The sequence below is a fragment of the Tyto alba genome, unplaced genomic scaffold, assembly GCF_018691265.1.
Source record: "Tyto alba isolate M040663 unplaced genomic scaffold, T.alba_DEE_v4.0 Super-Scaffold_1, whole genome shotgun sequence".
Classification (NCBI taxonomy): domain Eukaryota; kingdom Metazoa; phylum Chordata; class Aves; order Strigiformes; family Tytonidae; genus Tyto; species Tyto alba.
In genome coordinates, this window is record NW_024881261.1 from 23,570,051 (window position 1) to 23,588,570 (window position 18,520).

Here is an 18,520-nt window from a genome sequence, read left to right on the forward strand (position 1 = left end):
TAAAATCTCAGCTCACATTACTAAGGTTACTAAACAAAGACATCATGTTTGTAAAGAATCTGCTACTTTGATGGTACGTATACATGAAACCATATATAACGTTTGTCTCCACTAAGTGACACCGTATATCAATACAACCATGGTGTTCTGTGAAAAGATAGACCAATATCCTTAATTTTGTCATCAGGTTTATTACCACAATAGCATAGCCATCTGTGCTTTTTCTGTTGTTTGGTCAGGTTTTGTGGGCTTTTGGTTTTATAAATGCATTGCTGTCTACATATTGTCACTCAGAAGAATAACAAAGTCTAACACCTAGTACATCTTTCAGTCTATCCCTGGAGTTTTCACCCCTCTGCCAACATCTACACAGAACAAAGAGATGTAGCACCCATGACTGCTATGAGGACAGACTATATCCAATTATCCTTCTGCATTTTGCAGAGCTCATTTAAAAAGAAATAGCAGAAAGAGATCACAGATGGTCAATGGACCAGCAACCTTAAAAATATTAGTTAAGCACAAACACACAACAAGGTCTACTTGAATCAGAAAGCTAAAATCAATAGTTGTCAAAAGATAGGATTTACCCTATTAATCCCAAATAAGAAAGCACAGATTCAACAAAGTCAGTTTCTTGTGAATTATGGTATTTTTCCTAGACACCATAAAAACAATCCCTTTCCTCAAGTTTCTTTGAATGCATGTCGCCTGCTGTATCAACAAGCATTCTAGAAGCAACGAAAAATGACCCTGTAAACCTTGAAACTCTACAAAAGCACTGCAGGCACTATTTATTTTATCCTTACTTACCATATACTTGCAGTCTTAAAACAACAGAACATGGGATAACAGTTTTTAACTGAAAGATGCAAGATTTAGATTAGATATAAGGAAGAAATTCTTTACTGTGAAGGTGGTGAGGCACTGGAACAGGTTGCCCAGAGAAGCTGTGGCTGCTCCTTCCCTGGAAGGGTTCAAGGCCAGGTTGGACGGGGCTTTGGGCAACCTGGTCTAGTAGAAGGTGTCCCTGCCCATGGCAAAGGGGTTGAAACTAGATGATCTTTAAGGCCCTTTTCAACTCAAATCATTCTATAATTCTAAGATAAGTTTCATAGAATTTTAAATCTCAGATGAAACTATTGATACACCTAGTATGCCATGGTACATTAATCTTTTATACTGTTTGTGTATTTTTTCAATTAACTTGGTTGATGCTTTTGGAATCTTCTCTCAGAAAAAATACAGTTATTTGAAAAGTATTGGAAGATGATCCTCCCATTAAAATTACCATAGTGCATTATGCCAAAAGATTACTGAGTGCTTAAATGTGCTTCTGGCAATGACAGATTCATAGGTCTTTCCCTCCCATACCCTCTACTTTCCAAAGACGGTGGTTTAAAGATTTCCTCTAGAGTTTCATCCAGACCATCATGCTTATGATCACTGATAGAACTATTTTTCACTGTTTTGTCCAGATCCTGAATAAATGCTTTTATAGTTTCTGCCTCCACTGCAACGTATTGCTATGAATTCCAATTTTAATTACACACTATATGAAAAAGCATTTCGCCTTTCCCCCATATTAATTTCTGGAAAAAGTTGTTTAGTACTGCATTTCTCCTTTTCAGAGGGAGACAAGAATGACAGTTGTTTCCTGTTCAACTTTTCCCTTAAATACCATTCACGATGTAAGCAGTATCTAGCTCTATCCCTACTCAGCCACTCCTTTTCCAAGTCACAGATTTCTCATCTCTGTTGCTCCACCTTGAATGAAAGCCACCCTGTGCCTCTGAACATATCTTTAGATAAAGAAGAAAATCAGGAAGGGGGACCAAAATTACATGCTGATGTTCAAGATGCACATGTAACACAAGACGCATATAATGGCATGATGGTGCATTCTCTTTTTTCTAAACCGACCTTCTAATAATCCCTAAAATTCTATTGGCCTGTTTGACTGCCACTGCAATAACATTTTCAGAATATTATCTATACAGACCCTACTGTTTCTTTCCTGAGTTCACTGCCCTCTAGGTTTAAGAAAGAATTACTTTTTCCCTTGTAGAGTCTACTCTGCCTTTATCAGAACAGCGTCTCCTGCAACTTCTTTGCCCAAGTATTCAGTCTAACAAGAGCTTTCTGAAACATCTCAGGAAGTGTACTATCCTGAGTAAGTGTTGTTACTCGCCATTCACCCTGTTTTCTAAATAACTTATCAATACATTTAAAGAGCACAGATGACAGATGTTAACCTCCCTCAACCATGGAAGTTTATTACCTATTAACATCCTTTCTTTCCTAACTAGTTTTTATTCACAAGAGGCTACTTCCTCTTTTGCTTACTTTAAAAGCTCCAATAAAGGAACCTGATGAATAGTTTTCCCTGGATCAACCAGCTCACTGGCTCCTCCAAAATATTCTAATGATTTCTCTTGATTTCCTTTTATGAAAACTGTACCAACTCCTCTTTAATACCGTATTTCCCCAGGGACACAGTTAGTCCAATCTTTAAAGTCCTATGAGTCTGCTTAAATGAAATTTACTGATCTACAGATCCCCAGTTCAATACAGAGTTTTTTTAAAAAATGCTTCTGTGCTCCATTTCTCAGACTCAGAAGATGAGTTATGCCGCAGGCTGAGGATCTGCAAAATCTGCAATTTTGCACCCAAAAACCCCAAAGAATTCCTTTAGGGCCATTAGACAAATATCTTCTGGTCCTCGGATATTTTTTTGAACATTCATTTTGCTGATATGTTCTGAAACCACTTACATTTCAATGAGACAATTCTTTGGTCCCATTCAGCAATAAGAATTGATTCATGTGTGAAAGAGTCCTTAGCTTCTTACGCAATAAACACATATGTAAGTAGTTGCCAGATTTTTCTGCACTGGCCTTACCTTCCCAAGCCTTAACTGTCAATTGGCCCTACTGAAATTAAGGCAGGCTTCCATTTTTGGGTGTGTTTTTCAGGGTTTTGTTGTTGTTATTTTAAGATTCATTCACTCCAACCATCTTCTCAAAAAAACATATTTTTTTAAAAAAAAAAAGGCCAGTCAAACACTAACTTGTCAGAATTCAGTTTCATTCCATTGTCTCACCCAAAACAAAACTGTGATTTTTACTTTTTTTTTTTTTTTTTTTTTTTTTTAAAGTATGACCTTTTAATACTCTCTTTACTCTCTTGCTTTTCTGGATTATTTTAGAATAATTTCTGACCAGCATCATGAAAGTATTTCAAGTGCCTTAGTAAAATTTTAAAACAGCCTTCATGCTGCCTGGAAGTATTTATCCTTTTACCTGTCTGTTGTTGGGTTTTTTTTTTACTAGACTCTGAATTTTCAAGTCAAATACTGCAATGATTTATTTTTCTCCTACATGGACATCGTTGTTATAAAGTAGCTATTACTATCTTAAATTAGGACCCTGATCAAGGCTATGAGTTACTTCTCTCTGGGATTCTCTGAAGAGTTGTTTCAGTGAGGTACCATTTAATATCCAAAATGACTGCCAGACTGTATCATGACTTTTATCCAAAACAAAGGAATAATGAAGCCTTCCATTTCCAGAGGGACAGACATCATCTCCAAATTCAGCAAAAAGTATCCATTAGCTCAGCACGACAATGTCCTGTGGATTGATTCCCAAAACCTTGTAACACTTGTAGTGGGCAAGCACAATGCTGGGGAGGATATAGAGTACTTCCAAGTACAGCTCCAGGGTGTAGCTACACACAAGTGGGTCAGAGAAGCCCTGGTGCCTTGCCCTCAAAGGAAAGCCAAAGGCTCATCATCCCTGCCATGCCCAAGACCACTCTACCAAGCTGAGTTTACAAGCACTTCTTCCTCCCTATCAGTAAGTTCCCCCTGTGATTTTGACAGAACGTAATAGAGGAAAATGCTATCTTCTACGAGACAGTAAAACACAGAGTGTTATTCTTCAAAGATGAAGGTGCCTTAGAAAACAGTGAAGCAAGACAACAGGTACATTTTCTCATCTCTATTAAAAAAAAAAAAAAAAAAAACAGTAACAAAAGCCCCGTCACAAGACACCTTTTGGGAACCAAATGCCAAAAACTGACTTTAAAGATTCCAGTTCCATAGCTAACCATTAATTTATAGGAAACTCTGTAAGTACAAATTACTTAGACAATTTAACTAAGCCATGAAAAGAGAAAAATTGAGCTTTTTATACACTTTAAAAGCAACCAATGATCTCTGATGATACAATTCACACTTGGGAACGTATGCCAGACCAACGCGGCTAGACTGTACAGACTGCATTTTTAAAGCCATTATTAAGTTTATTATATATATGTCTAATATGAACATTACACCTGATAACCTTTCAGATATTTTTCTAGATATATGCACTTCCCACTAATTGTTAAATATACAGGTCAAATTATAAAGGGGACACATCCTAATTATTATCCTACCTTATTAGTTACTGATGATAGAATAGTTTAACCATTTTTTCTTGGGTCAGCATCTCTTGCCCATTTCCGTCAACATATATTATTAGTAGTAAAGGATTTCATTTCTCATGGCCTCTGAAATGTAATGGTTTCTGATATTTTTTCCCCTCTTGCAGTAATACAGAGGAAGAAAATAATGCTAAAATAAAAGCAAGAGATAAAACAATGCAAATACCAGCAAGCACTAAGTCCTGAATTCACATTTCCTCCCAGAAAGGCCTAGTATATGGAAAGCATGAAAGCTGAAATATGGACTAATACACAGATATACCAGTTAATACCATTACATTTTTCTCTGTGGCTGTTCTGAAGGACCTGAGACATTATAAATGAAATGTCTCAGCAAGGAGAGACAAAAAGCCAGGGTGTCCCAAGGATGTTTTTTCTTGGGAACAGAGATGGCACACAAAAAAAAGTATTATTTTCAGAACACTTTTACACTTTTGTTTTCCTCCACAGTGGATCACACTCAACAAAATAAATACGAAAAATTATTGCCTTAAAAAGAAGCCCCAAACCTTATTCCAGTAAATTAATTCACTAATACCTATCAATAAATAAATGGATACTCATGAAAAAAACAGGCGATTTCTATAATGATTCATAAGCATTACAGAAGTTAAAGGTATAAAACATTATGCAACCACTTGAAATGTTGTCTTAACAGTTTCAACCAGCACATCTGGTCCACACATTTCCAGTATAAAAACCGAACACTTCTGGGTCCCCTGGTATGCAGTGTTGTGTTGACAAAAGCCAAGAGCCCACCTTAAGAGAGCATCACCATTATCTGTAATCTATTCATGGTACAATAGGCAAGAGTATGGTGAACATTTCTTGGTATGTGAGAGGCAACACATCTGTTTGAGAACAGGGATGTGACATACTTGTCACATTTTAACATGGTTTCAACAAACGTATTTATGTTGCATAGATACTCCCACCTAACACTCACATAACCTGCAATCTTGCACCTCTGGGGTTGCTGTCTAAAAAAAATATTTCCAACTGTACTGCACCTAATGGGGGAGGGGGGAACCAACCACCCTGTCCTTCATATCAAGAACAGAGGCAGCTTGGCACAGCTGTCCAGGCTTTCTCCAGAAGACAGTGATTCAGCATGATAGGTATGGACAGGACAAGTCAACAGAAAGAATATAAAAATGCTGCTATATGAACATTTAACTGGTTGTAATTGTGTCAGATGAAGCTATCAGAACCTGACTACTGTTACAATAGTTCTGGATCCTACACACCCAGATTCAAAGAAATACCGTAACCCCAGGCTGTAATCGTGTTAGAATGAAGCAAGTCTTAACTATGATTTTAAACAACCAGATGCATAGGTCACGTTTAACAAGCTGAATTATTAAGTGATTGGAAATCAGCAGGCTTTCCAGCATGCTCTTAAGTATCTAATCACTTACTATTAGTTCTCTTGCATTGTTTGAAGAACTTAATTTATTAGGACAAATTGCGGTAAAGGTACAAATATTCAGCAAGTCTAAACACTATACATTAAAGTAGCACTAACGAGTACAAGTTTCCAGTAGATTAGCTTTAACATTTTCTACTTTTGGTCTTGCAATTTGTTCAAACAAATCAACAGTTTAAGCAATCCGAAATGACTAACAACTTACTATGAGCAAAGCTTTCCAGCTTACTGGAAAACATGCCTATTTCCAAAACATACTATGGGATTCCAAGGCTTTAATTAAGATCTGCTGAAGACAAAGACATCCTTTTAATTTCTCAAGACCCCCTGTTATGTAAGAAGTTAAACGAACAGATCTCCACCCCTTTGAACTCAGTCAGATGCTGTGTTCCCAGGAATGCCAATCTTAAAAGCAGACTGCTTTGTGTATAACCACAAATTCCAATAGCCCAGGTCTGCTATCACAGATGTCGACGCTGCCACTATCAAACAGTTAAACATCAAAACCTTTGAAATCAAAATAAAATGATCTGTAATTGGAGCAAATTACTCAGTTTACTCAAAAACTAAAAAATTCTTCCAAATGTTACCTATGCTATTCTCTTAACTGACAACTCAGATCTAATGAATATATTTTAAGATACTTTAGTTGCAAAGGATTCTTCTCTCCCCAAATACTAAAATGACACTCGTGATGTGCTCCAAAGCAGGGATCTTAATATTTCACAGCATTTTGACTGCTAGACCCATTTTAGTTTTACACAGGTGTATCTCCTTTGAAATGTTTTACTTGTTCTTCTGAGAAGTCTAACGTTAGTCTTCTAAACCCATCCCAGGAGACTGCTACCAAGAAAGGCCACGAAGAAATAGATCAAGGTGAATTCTATTCCATCCGAACCGGAAACCTGAGACCAACAGCCAAAAGAAAGGGCGGCAGCACCCTCCCACTCCCTCGCCGCTGTCAACTCCTGCAATCGCCAAGGATCTCCTCTGCGCAGAGGAAAACCCCCGCAAAGAACGAGGCGTGGAGGGGCCGGAGCCCGAGCGGGGAAGCCGGCGGCCGCCGGCCAGGGGAGCGCACGCCCGCTCCTGCCGCTCCGCCCGCGCCACGGCCGCTGCTTCCCCCCAGCCCCACGGGCAGCTCCCGCGCCCGGCCCGGCCTCCCCGCCTGCAAACCGCGCCGACCGCGCGTAATTTCCACGCCCGGGCGAGCGCCCCACGCCTCCGCGCGGAGCCGGGCAGCCCTCCCGCGGCCACGCCGCTCCCGCCCCCACCTGTGGGCAGCCCGGCAGGAGCCCGGCGCCCGCACGGCGGGTACACGCACACGCGATGGCACCTCTCCCCACGCGCGGGCGGGCCGCCGCCCACGGACACTCAGGCGGCCTCCGCCCCGCCGGGGGTCGCGGCCGCCGCCTCCCCGCCTCCCCCGCTGCGCCGGGCAGCCATGTTCGCCGGGCCCGGGCCCGGGCGGCGCCAGGCCGCGGGTCAGGGGGGCCGCTCACCCTTGACGGCGCGCTCGCTGGTAGCGTGGGGCGGCAGCAGCAGCACCTTGCTCCCCTCCTTGGCGGACATCGCTGGGCGCTGCCGGGCTCCGGCGGCGGCGGCGGCTGCTGGGCGCGGCGACGCCTTCGTCCGCCTCCTCCGCCGGCGAGCTGGCGGGGAGCGGGGCGCGGCGGCCGGCGGCGCGGCGGGGCGGGGGCGGCTAGAGGCCCCGGGCGGCGGCGGCCCAGCGGAACATGGCGGCAGGCGCGGCTCCCAGCTCCTCGCGCAGCGAAGGGACAGTCCGCCTCGGGCCCGGCATGCACCGCGCCGCCACCCCACGAGGGGACTACGGGAGCGTGGCGAAACTCCTGGCTCCGCCGCGCCGCCAGCGCGGCCGTTAGGGAGCGTGGCGAAACTCCGCTCTCCCCGGGGCGGCGCCTCTGCCGCGGGGCGCGGGGAGGGGCGGAGGCTGCGGCCCGGCGCCTCCGGTCTCTCCCGCCCCCCGCCCCGGGCCAGGCGAGCGAGGAGCCGGGAGCGCCCCCGCCGCGGCGCGTCTCCCCGCCCCCGGGACGGGCGGGCGGCAGGCCGGCACCGGGAGGGGGAAGGGAGGCGGCGCGGCGGGCGGCCCGGCCCGTCCCCCGGCGGCCCCTCAACGGGCGAGGGCCGGCGGCCACCATGGAGAGCTCCCGCGGGGCCGCCCCCTCCGCTCCTCCGGCCGCGGCAGGGCCGGGCCCCGCCGGGGGCAGCGCGGCGGGGGGAGCCATTTTGTCAGGCGGCAACGGCTGAGGGCGGCGGAGCGGCCGCCCTGGGCGCCCGGGCTGAAGGGAGCTCCCCGGGGCACCCCCGCGGAGGGAGGGGCCGCGTCCATGCTCTCCCCGGGGCGCCTCCCGCCTCCACCACCCGGGGACGAGGCGGCACCGCCTCACCTCTGCGTTGAGGCCTTCGGTGCAGGGCCAGCCTAACACAAGAGATGGAAGAGGAGGAGGAGGATCAAGTTCCCCTCAAGGGCGTACCCTGGCCTGGCTTACTGGAAGCTCCCAGCACCAGATAGTTCGGCCAAACTTCTCTGCTCACCCGGAGAGCTGCACAACCATGGACGATGGAGGCAGCCAGGAGCATTGAGGGCTCTGCGTGCTGCAGCATGGGCTGCCCTGTCCCAGTCCCTGACACCCCTCAGAGCTGCACGGGGAGGTACCCGCACTGCACCGCTGGCCTGATCTTTGCAAATGCAGCAGGCCACAGCCCTTCCACTATATACAAACCGTGCAAATTTTGTGTAGAGCAATGAGTCCAACCAGAGGCGGGGCATAAGATTGGGTTTGGCCTTGGCATAAACAGTGGTACAGCTGTACTAAATCTGAGGTAATCTGGTCATCCCTGATGACTACTCCCTATTAAATTAATTTTGCTAATGAAAAAAGCTAAGTAGTTCCTGCGCTCATCTGTACCAGGCTGTTAATTTCATCCCTCTCCTCCCTTTTAGTGTATCCTGTTGTACCAGTGCAGGTTGGCTAAAGGACTGCACCATACCCTAGATCACAGAAATTAGCTAGGTTTAAAAGACGAAACCAAAAGACACCTCAAAAAAAAGACACCAACCCAAAAATCTCTGAATCCCTTAAACATCTGCCAACAAACCCAGTCAGATCTAGCAAACATCTAAACATACACATAAAACAGTATTTAATCAAATGCAGTATGTCTAAAGAGTTGCTGCTTTGCATCTCAGCTAATAACACAGCTCTTATGCATTATATGTACTGAGCTGTGCAAACCAGTTCACACAATAAATCAGGAATTTAAGAAAGAAAAGCTATTCAGAGGTAATATTTTCCAGCAAGGTCTTGGTTCTTGCCCCATTCAGGTTCAAGGGAAAAGCATGACATCTCAGGTGAGTGCCTGCCATCTTGAGCATGAAAAGCCGTTTGCCTCAAGCAAAAATACAGTAAAACTGATGAGTTACACAAGAGCTTGGGTTGACCTTGTGTTTTTATTACATAACCAAGACAGTCCAAGCAGGAAACTGAATGAAACATCACTGTAAAGATACTCAGAAGCAACTGAAAGTTTTAAGGGAATCAGAATTATAAACCCTTAGGTTATTTATTAATGACACTTGTAAGACTCCAAAGTTTTGGAAAAACAGAATTCTCTTAATTCCATATCCACAAGTAAAATGGGTGTTTGCACACAAAAAGAGAGCTGAGATACCATGGGCTACCATGGTAGAAATCCTGGGTGACTATTTTGGATTTAATAGCTAAGCTTTCCAGTAGCAGGAATTACTTACTACTTTATACCACATGTTCTGCAAATGTCTGTCATTGTACAACCAATTTAAAGGGCCTGTTTTTAAAATAGAACAAAAGCTCATTTGCTTCAATAGCATGCATCTGTATGCATTCAGAATATGCAGTGAGGGCATGGGATAGGGAGAGCAGTAAATAAAGGTTGCTCCTATTGACTTGGCATTAGCTTAAAGTTGATCTGCTTGAACAAGGAGCAGAGGGAATGTATTCAGTCTCTTATTTAGAATCAAGTGAAGCTCAGTAATAAATGCAGTTTGGATGTTTGACAGCATGAAACTGCAGAGAGATTCTCATATTCTAAAGAAAGTAATTTGTCCATACATTTCCAAACACACAGGGAACCTGAGACCTGCTGAGTGTTGTCAGGAATCACCTCTTCACCTCACCTGAAGTGCAGTTGCAAGAGAGGTGTCTCTTACTTCCTTCAATTGCTCACTTCTCTCATGAGCCCACAGCCGACATGCATCTTGTCTCCTGGGGTATGAAGTAAAAGGGGCTGACGCAGTCAGAACTCTGGCTGAGGAAAAAGCATAGCATAATTTTACTTTGCTATGATGCTGTGCCAGCAGGAGACATTATCAGCTTCTAGGCAGCATACCCAGTGCCCTGCATGCTGAAACACTTCCAGTCATATCTAGGCATCACCTAAAGAAAAGGCTCACAGATGAAATCTTGTGAGGTTCTGCCCTTCTCCCTGCCCCCCCCCCCATATTATGTTGATGTGATAAATGGTGTTATGTCTCCGTATAAACCAGACCTCCTTAAAACATGAAAAATAATTTGAATTACCATTTTTTAAAACAGCTGACCATTTTTAACAACAACTAGAAAGAGAAGTTAGCTAGCACAGTTACCTTGGGGTTTTATTGTTGTCATTTTTCTAACATACTCCATCTTGCCTCATTAAAATACAGAGCATGTGCCTTTGTCATTAGGACAATACCAAAACCTACATTAGGGAGAGAATTACAGAACTCTAAGCCCTTTAGCTTGTCACTGAAGCTTTTTCATGTAGTATTGTCTGTCAGTCTGCTAGAGACTCTGGAAGGGGCATTCACATTGCCCCAGCTCACTTCACGGTAAAGGCAAAGCCAATTGATTTGATACATCTTGTGTTCAAGGAATCAAACAATTTCTACAAGCACAACAAGCAGCGTTATGGTTGTTACAAACAGAAATGTGGCTTTTCAGGTACAAGTCAGTGTACCTTTATAATCCTGACAGTTGCCCACAAATCTTGCACAAATGCCAGACAAATTGAAGTATTTCTGAAAAGCAGATTCACATTTTACTTCCTGGTTCAGCTTTGCCACCAAGCGGCCATTCCATTCCACACATTTTAATACCTAATTTATCAAAAAAAAAAAAAAAAAAAAAATAGCTGATGCCTATGATGCCTATTCTGACTGGATATTCCAAGCCATTAGCTAGCACTGGGCTGCCTTCCAAACAATTGCTTTCGTAATGGAGAAACAATTCAGCAAGAGAAGCACATGGAATAATCAAGCCAATACATCTTACTTGGTACTACAGGGAATGGAGCCATTTGGGATGCAGATGATCCCTGTCTTCCCCCTGCTCCATCTCAAAGCAGTACACACTGAAGCTGCATGCAAAAGATGTTTAAACAAAAAGGTGTTATATTAAAACCCAGACTTTCCTGATGATTTCCTTAAGTACTGCAAAGTATAGTAGCAACTATATTTTAGTAAATCATCGCCTCAGACAACAAGTGCCATTTATTGAAGTTGAGACAGAAGTTAGATGTAAAAACGTCTATGTGAAATTCTGTACCCATCTCATGCAGGTCAGATGATCAGAACAGTCCCTTCTGAATAACAGTGACAGATCTTTAAAACTGGCACATTACAATGTCCCAGAATCATCTAATTACCCAGCAAGAACTTTTTGAAAACTCTAAGAAAGAAATTGAATCACAGGAGAGATAGATATGTTCCAGATCCCAAGAGAAAGATGCATAGAGCAAATCTTGCAGAGATAAACCAGGTCTGAGAGGGAGAGACATGCTATAAGCAGGAGAACAAGATAAGGAAGACAAAACTTTTAAGAGGTTGTTCCATTTCATTGACTCTCACTAGTGACTGCTTGAAACCATCCTTTCTGAATTGCCAGAAATGGTACTGCGGTTGATATAAACTGTAAGTCTGTCTCAGAACAAGCCATATATTATTTTAAATACATTTTGATGTATTGTTGTACTGAGTTTCAATATGAATACCTGAAAGATTTCTTTTAAGAGGACACAAGATTTCCCTGCTGTCCCGAGACAGTTTTTTATGGCAAACCTTATTATCCATGAGGGCACCATTCAGAAAGGTTTAAAGGACAGTCTTAAGCCATTTTTTCCAGCACCACAAAATCACTATCACTGCAATACTGTAGCTGCCAATGTCATCCAGTACTGAGAAGTTGCACCGACTTAAAAAAGAAAAAAAGACAAACAAAACCAAATTATCAGATAGTTGCTGGTATAAATTACAAGCTACTTTACTGTTACACTCCCTTCCTGCACATATTTCCTTCATTCCCCGATAAACTCTATGGACAGGCTGTGGAAGTACAGGCTACATTTAAAAGGCCAGTCAAGGCCACAGTCATCCATTGCATCACATCACAACTGTAAAAAACAGGCTAAGGCAACCCAGCTTGTGCCACTTAGCCTGACTCTAGAATTTTAGGTGATTTTTTCACACCAAAAACCTACCAGCCATGTCTCTAATTTCAATCTCACACCTCTGGAGTAACAGTACCTCAAACTCTTCCTTAGGTTCCTCAAAATATCACTCGCTCTGCTTAAAGCATTCCTTCCCCCGCCCCTATTATCTAGTTCAAACTTTTCCTTCCTTAGCCTTAAGCAATTGCTCTTTCTCCTGCCATCTGAGACCAAGCAATTCCCTCTCTTCATTTATCTTACTACCTTGATGATATTAATAGACTATGATCCAGTCACCTCTACTCACTCTAAAAAATGAGTTCACTCTGCTTTTTGCTGCCCTCCTTTGTGTTCTCTCTAGTTTTCTCAGAGCCTCCACAAGCAAGAGACTTAACTGACAAAGTATTCAAGGTAAGCAGGTTGACGTGTAGGGTCTTATTAAAAAACAACAATCTTCTTCCTCTATAACAGGAACTATGATGTACAACTGTGATTTTGATTTTATTTATTTGTAAACTTTGATGAAGCATGTTGATCCATGAACACGTTGTCCTACAGATTAGAAAAATCCCATTAAGCATTTTTAAAGGAAATTTAGGGGGAAACACACCCACAAAAGGCAGACATGTGATGATGAGTCAGCTGCTGAAGAGCACATGCACTCTTTTCTCACAAACACATCTGGCCATTGTTACCAGATGACAAAAGTGGAACTATGCCTTCAACCTAACTCTCTGCATCCTTTTCCCAAGCTACTGAGACCAAACACCACTAAGTATTAGTAAGAATTCACTGTTCCATTAGGACTGGATACCTTAATAAAGTGTTGAACTAAAAACAACCCTCAAAACTGGGCAAACCTGAGGTCGTGACAAATAGTTAAATGAATGCAGAAAAGGATATCCCAAAATAATCCCACAGAAGGATTTATAAGCTTTGCTACTATGTATTTTGTCCCAGTAACTTTATATGCAACTAGAAAATTATAAAACCAGTGGAGAGATGTGGGTGTTTTCCCCCCATAAACTATGAGAACATGTTATGAATTTATTTTCTGGTCTGTACCACTCAGCTCTTCATATGAATTACATCCTTGTGTTCAAATCAGTAATTTATTATGAAAAATCAGTTGAGACTTCCCCCTACCACCACCTTCTTTTTCCTCTTCAAATGAGTAAGATGTCATAAACTGACTGTTATATCTGCTATATTAAATAGCTTATTTTAAGCCTCTAAGGGAAGTAAACCAAAACCAGTCTACAGTGCTGAAATGGTTCTTTAACATCAACTAAGGTTTTTCCACCTATCTGGAGAAACTAACCGAACTACCAAAGCAAATGTAAACAACTATGCATTATTTCATCCAGTTAGGAGCAATTAATACATAGGGTCACGAGCAATCAGTTATTTCTTCTTAAATGTACTTAAAAATACATGCCTGCTTTCTAAAAAATTGTAGCAGACTCAAGGGTAGCATAATGTTAACTTGCATTTGATTGACATATTTTATATCTACAAAAAAGTCAGCCTAAACCTTTACAAAAAGCTAAAGTTTAGTATGCTGTATTGGAACTATAGGAATTTGAAAGCAAATTATTTTCAAGCAACAAAACATGTAGTTCCATAGCAAAGAGAACCCAGAGGTTTTTCAAGTAGTATATAAGCTATGATGTTATGTTATACAATTATATTTATATATATATACACACGTATAGAGAGATATCTCACAGCCAACACCTTGTCAGACAACCGAAGTAGAAATATTCATTCATTAGTTAAATTAGCCTTATGTGCAGCATTCCAACCAAGTAATTCAAGGTTAGTAAATCAAGATTTATAAATCAAAGTTACTTGTGTTCAAGCTACTATTTACTATTCACAAAAATTTCATGTTAACATGCTTGTGCTGTAATGTGCTTTAAGCTACTTAAGACCATCTTGAACAGTTTGATTTTTTTTTTGTAATTAGCAAGAGTTCTATGCTTGGAACTCCCTTAGTTCAGAGTCACGTAAGAATTAACTGGTATATAAATTTAGAGTAAAAAAACCCCTGGAATGATAGATAACCCTAGACTACCATCACAATCACTTTGCCTGAATAGTTAAAACATTAAGCTAAAATTTAACAATGTGATTCTTTGATTTATTACTGAAGTGCAGCTTTCTTGTATTCACCTTTCATGTATTCATATTTAAAATTATTTTGATTAGTGATATATACACACATACAGCATCTCAAGCCCATGATTCACTGGCGAATCATCTGGGACTGGGCCATCCCAAACTCAAGATAACTCTCCTTCAACAATCCCAGTGGAAGTTAGTTTACAAATAGACACTTGGTCTTCTTATTCATAAGTATATTCAGCGCTTATTCACTCAAGAATGAATACTGAAAGGATTGATGGCAATAGGGAAGTTTCTTCAGTGGAAGTCATCCATTTGCATCTGTTTCCATAAATACACTAGCAAACATATTCCATGTTCTGAAATGATTGTATAGCTGGTGTTAGTTGGTATTTTTCCATTAATCAAATAGCAATCTTAAAAACATTTCCAAGTTGTATTTTTTTGTTTTTAAAAGATAAAAAAATCCTTCAATGTCCTAGAATGATGCAAATGGAAAATAATTCCAGTAGTAGTGTGAGGGGATAGAAAAAATATTTTAAGATGCTTTTTCTATAACATTTTCTGAAACTGTAAAGGTAACTCAATCAGTGATAGTAATGGTGGAAGAACTAGCATGAAAGAAGCATTACAGATATCTAACTAGGCTTGAAAAGATTCTGGACTATGCAGTGATAAAATGCTAGAGGCAGCAAGCACAGATAGATGAAAATCTCATACTTAGGCTTTTTGCTGCCCATAGTGCTAAACAGGAGACAACACAGTGATAGGATGCATCTAACTTAAGTGAGGTGTTTGTAAAACCCAAGCACGTTTTTATCTTTGCCCCATCTGGCACAAACACTAAATTAATCTACACTGTTTGTCCAACGTCTATTTATACATATAGCAGTGGTATGTAAGTGTTTCTGCACAGTTTCATTTACCACAGCATGAACATTATTAAAGACTCCTGTAAAGAACGTTGCTTGCTCTCTACATCAGTCAATCTTCCCTTCTCAAAAGCTTCAGCAGCAGACTGAGGACCCTCTCTGCACAGGAATCTGTCCATTAAAAGAAGGAAAAAAAGATTTAGACTGCCCAATTACTGTGTGGTTTTTGGAAAGACAGACACATTTGATTGAAATGTTGTAATGCATGTTTTCCTTCAATTTATCTTCTTCACCTATCCATCTGTTCCTTCCTATTCCAATCCACGCTCACTCGTGTTTTTTGTCTTTCTTCTTCTCCCCACACCCCTACCCTGGCCTTCTCCCCAAATGACATTAGATGCAAAACCTGAAATCCCACCTACACTTTATAGATCCTACCCCAACCATCACTGGTAAGCCAGTTTCAGCAATGTTAGCAATCATGGCAAATATCAGTAAGACAGTTCCTTCCTTCTCCCCAAACTCCCCATGTTTTAAGATGGGTGCAGCAGCCTTTGATTAGGAAGGACCAGGCACTTAATCTTGCACTTCTGTAGCTCACCTCTCTAAAGCAGAGTGCATTTGGTTAACTCACCAGTACTGTACGCTCCAGCACGTAGTCCAGTTGAACAAATCTGCTGCTCAGCAGGTTTGATTTCCATAAACAGTGTGCGCACAAACTCTGCTGCCTTCAGGAGAAGGAACTGCGCTAGGTAGTTCCTTTTCCATATACAGAAAGATTGTATTTACACAAATTTGCTACTGCTAGAAGATCAAGTTACTCTTCATTTTATTATTGCTCTTTTTTGCCCCCTACACAGCTGGGCCTAAATGCATATCACACACACAGTGAGAGATGATACAAATGCAGGGAATAAGAATTTTACTTTTATGAAACCGGAATTATTTTAAAATGTAAATTTGAATGTGCCAGGGTCTCATTTCACTTAATTCCATCCCTTAACCTACTCTACAGCCAATTACAGATATTTTATAAAGAAAGCCCTGATTATGTTGCATCAAAGCCTACAAACTTTTTAAACACTAAGAAACACTGTTCCAAAATAGCTTATGAATTCCTTGTGGAAGCTCCCTCCTTGTCCTTCTTATAGACAACAGTCAATCTTTATGAGCTATTAAACTAATGCATAACTGATTTTTCTAGGGTTTAAATAGTCAATAAATATCGAGTTAACAAGTTACCAGGCGAATTACAAGGTAAATACTAACTTACTAACCTCACTAAGACTTGCAGGCACAAGCTACAGATAAAGTAAAGGTATTTTTCCAGCTTCACGTTTCCTCCCACATTAAATGTATTGCTCAAACTACTTCAGTTTGTTTCTATTCTGATATACTAACATATTATTTGGTATAGAGATATTTCAGAGGTTATGTCCCAATTTTTCCTTTTCAGGCCTCTGGCTGAGTTAACTTCATATCAAGTAATTGATATACACAGGACATTTACAAAACAGTTTTGAAACCTGGTAGCTAGAACTATGATGACTGAATAATAACAACAGTTCCCTTTAAAAAAAAACCCTGGATACCACTGATGATTAAAATGAGTTGCAACAACTCAGGATTATTCTGCAGAGCTTTACAGAAGTGTACTTCTTCCTTCATGGTATCTAGGATTAAAAGAAAAAAAAAATAATCCCAGCATGCACTTTTTCATACTCACAAATGTTTTATATTCCATACTGATTCCTGAAAAAGTGACTTTGTATTTATTTTGGCAGATTATTTTTTTAAGATAATTGAGTTCAAGACTACTTAAGCCTCACTTTGTAACCTGACTTTTTTAGAGTGGTAGTCAAGCAAAGTGTCAAATACTTATCCATGTCCTCATTTGCACCCAGGGGCTACAGTAACTTTCTCCAACTGCTGAAGATAACAAAAAGCTGAAAACAAACAGGGGCTCCTTCTGCTCAGATTCCCTTTACTCCAATAATATCATACAACCAGCAAGAGAGAAGACTGCAACAGGAATGTTCTGCACAAAGATCCACCTCTGCATTGCAGTCACTTCCTAAAATCTTAATTTCTACAGCTAGAAGCTTAGCAGTTGGCTATGGTGTGTCCATGTGCAGCCAGGGAGTAACAATTCTGTTTCTGTTGCGAAACCTTAATCAAATAGTTGCTTCAAGTAAAGTAATACTCCATTGTTTTATATTTAGAAAACTAGTGAAAAATTAGTACTGTTGAAGTGTCATGTTATCAAATTGACAAAACCATTATGTGAAAACAACAAGTCAGAAGGGCGTTTTTGGAATGGAGGGATGGAAGAAGAGAGTACTTTGTTCTGGTAACCACTGCTAGTGGGTGGTGGTTCAGTACAAAGAAGTGTGCAACATAATCCCAAACATAAAACACAATTTAGCATGATGCAGTTACAGGAAACTGTAATTATAATAGGCATAATGGCAATTATTTAGAAAAAAGAAACTGAGAAATGACATTTATTAAAGCGATTGAGACTCAATCTCAGACTAACCAGCATAAACTGATGAAGTTCCCCCAAGCACTGAGGTGCGAACCATGAACTGAGGAGCAGTTCCCAGGGCGTACCACGCACTAGAGGGCAGCCGAGCCCCGCGCCGGCTGCCGGCGCCAGCACGGCCGCCGCTGCCCCCCACGGGTTTTAAACAACTCGTAACCACCACACCTGACAGCATTCGCAAGAGCAGAAGTGCAACTCTTATTAAAACGATACTTCTCACTACACCAATAATTTCTAATGACTTCTTTGTATAAGAGTCTTGTTTGCATACACTAACCGTCTTGCATGGATTCTGTAGTTTTTTCCCTCCAAAGACATCTCAAAATACTTTTCAAAGGACACTGTTAATTACTATACATTATGAAGGGGAAATTAAGCACAGAGGAGTGATGAAACACATCGAATCCAGGGTCAGAATTAGACGTGTCCTTTGATCTAACTAAATATTTATTACATAAGCTTTGTTAATAAACTAATATAATAACGAATAACCAATTTACTCGTGTTTCCTAGTGAGTAAGAAAATAAATCAGCAGTTTCAGACCAACTGATGAGTAAAGCCAAATAGCAAAGAAAGCTCATAAGCAGACAGGTAAA

At 41.3% G+C, this 18,520-nt stretch overlaps 1 protein-coding gene across 8 annotated transcripts in view; it reads right to left on the reverse strand.

Annotated features, from left to right (window-relative positions):
• The window catches only part of PPP3CB (protein phosphatase 3 catalytic subunit beta), a 52,089-nt gene extending 44,160 nt beyond the window's left edge, over positions 1-7,929 (reverse strand). For 4 of the 8 annotated variants that reach the window (XM_032982143.2, XM_032982141.2, XM_032982142.2 and 1 more), the window contains exon 1: positions 7,417-7,926. The gene's annotated coding sequence lies outside the window, so the exon portion shown is untranslated. Of the gene's footprint in view, positions 1-7,416 lie in introns of all 8 variants that reach the window. The other 4 variants (XR_006166516.1, XM_042803403.1, XM_032982139.2 and 1 more) reach the window with 2 other exon arrangements.
• Positions 7,930-18,520: the final 10,591 nt, after the last annotated feature.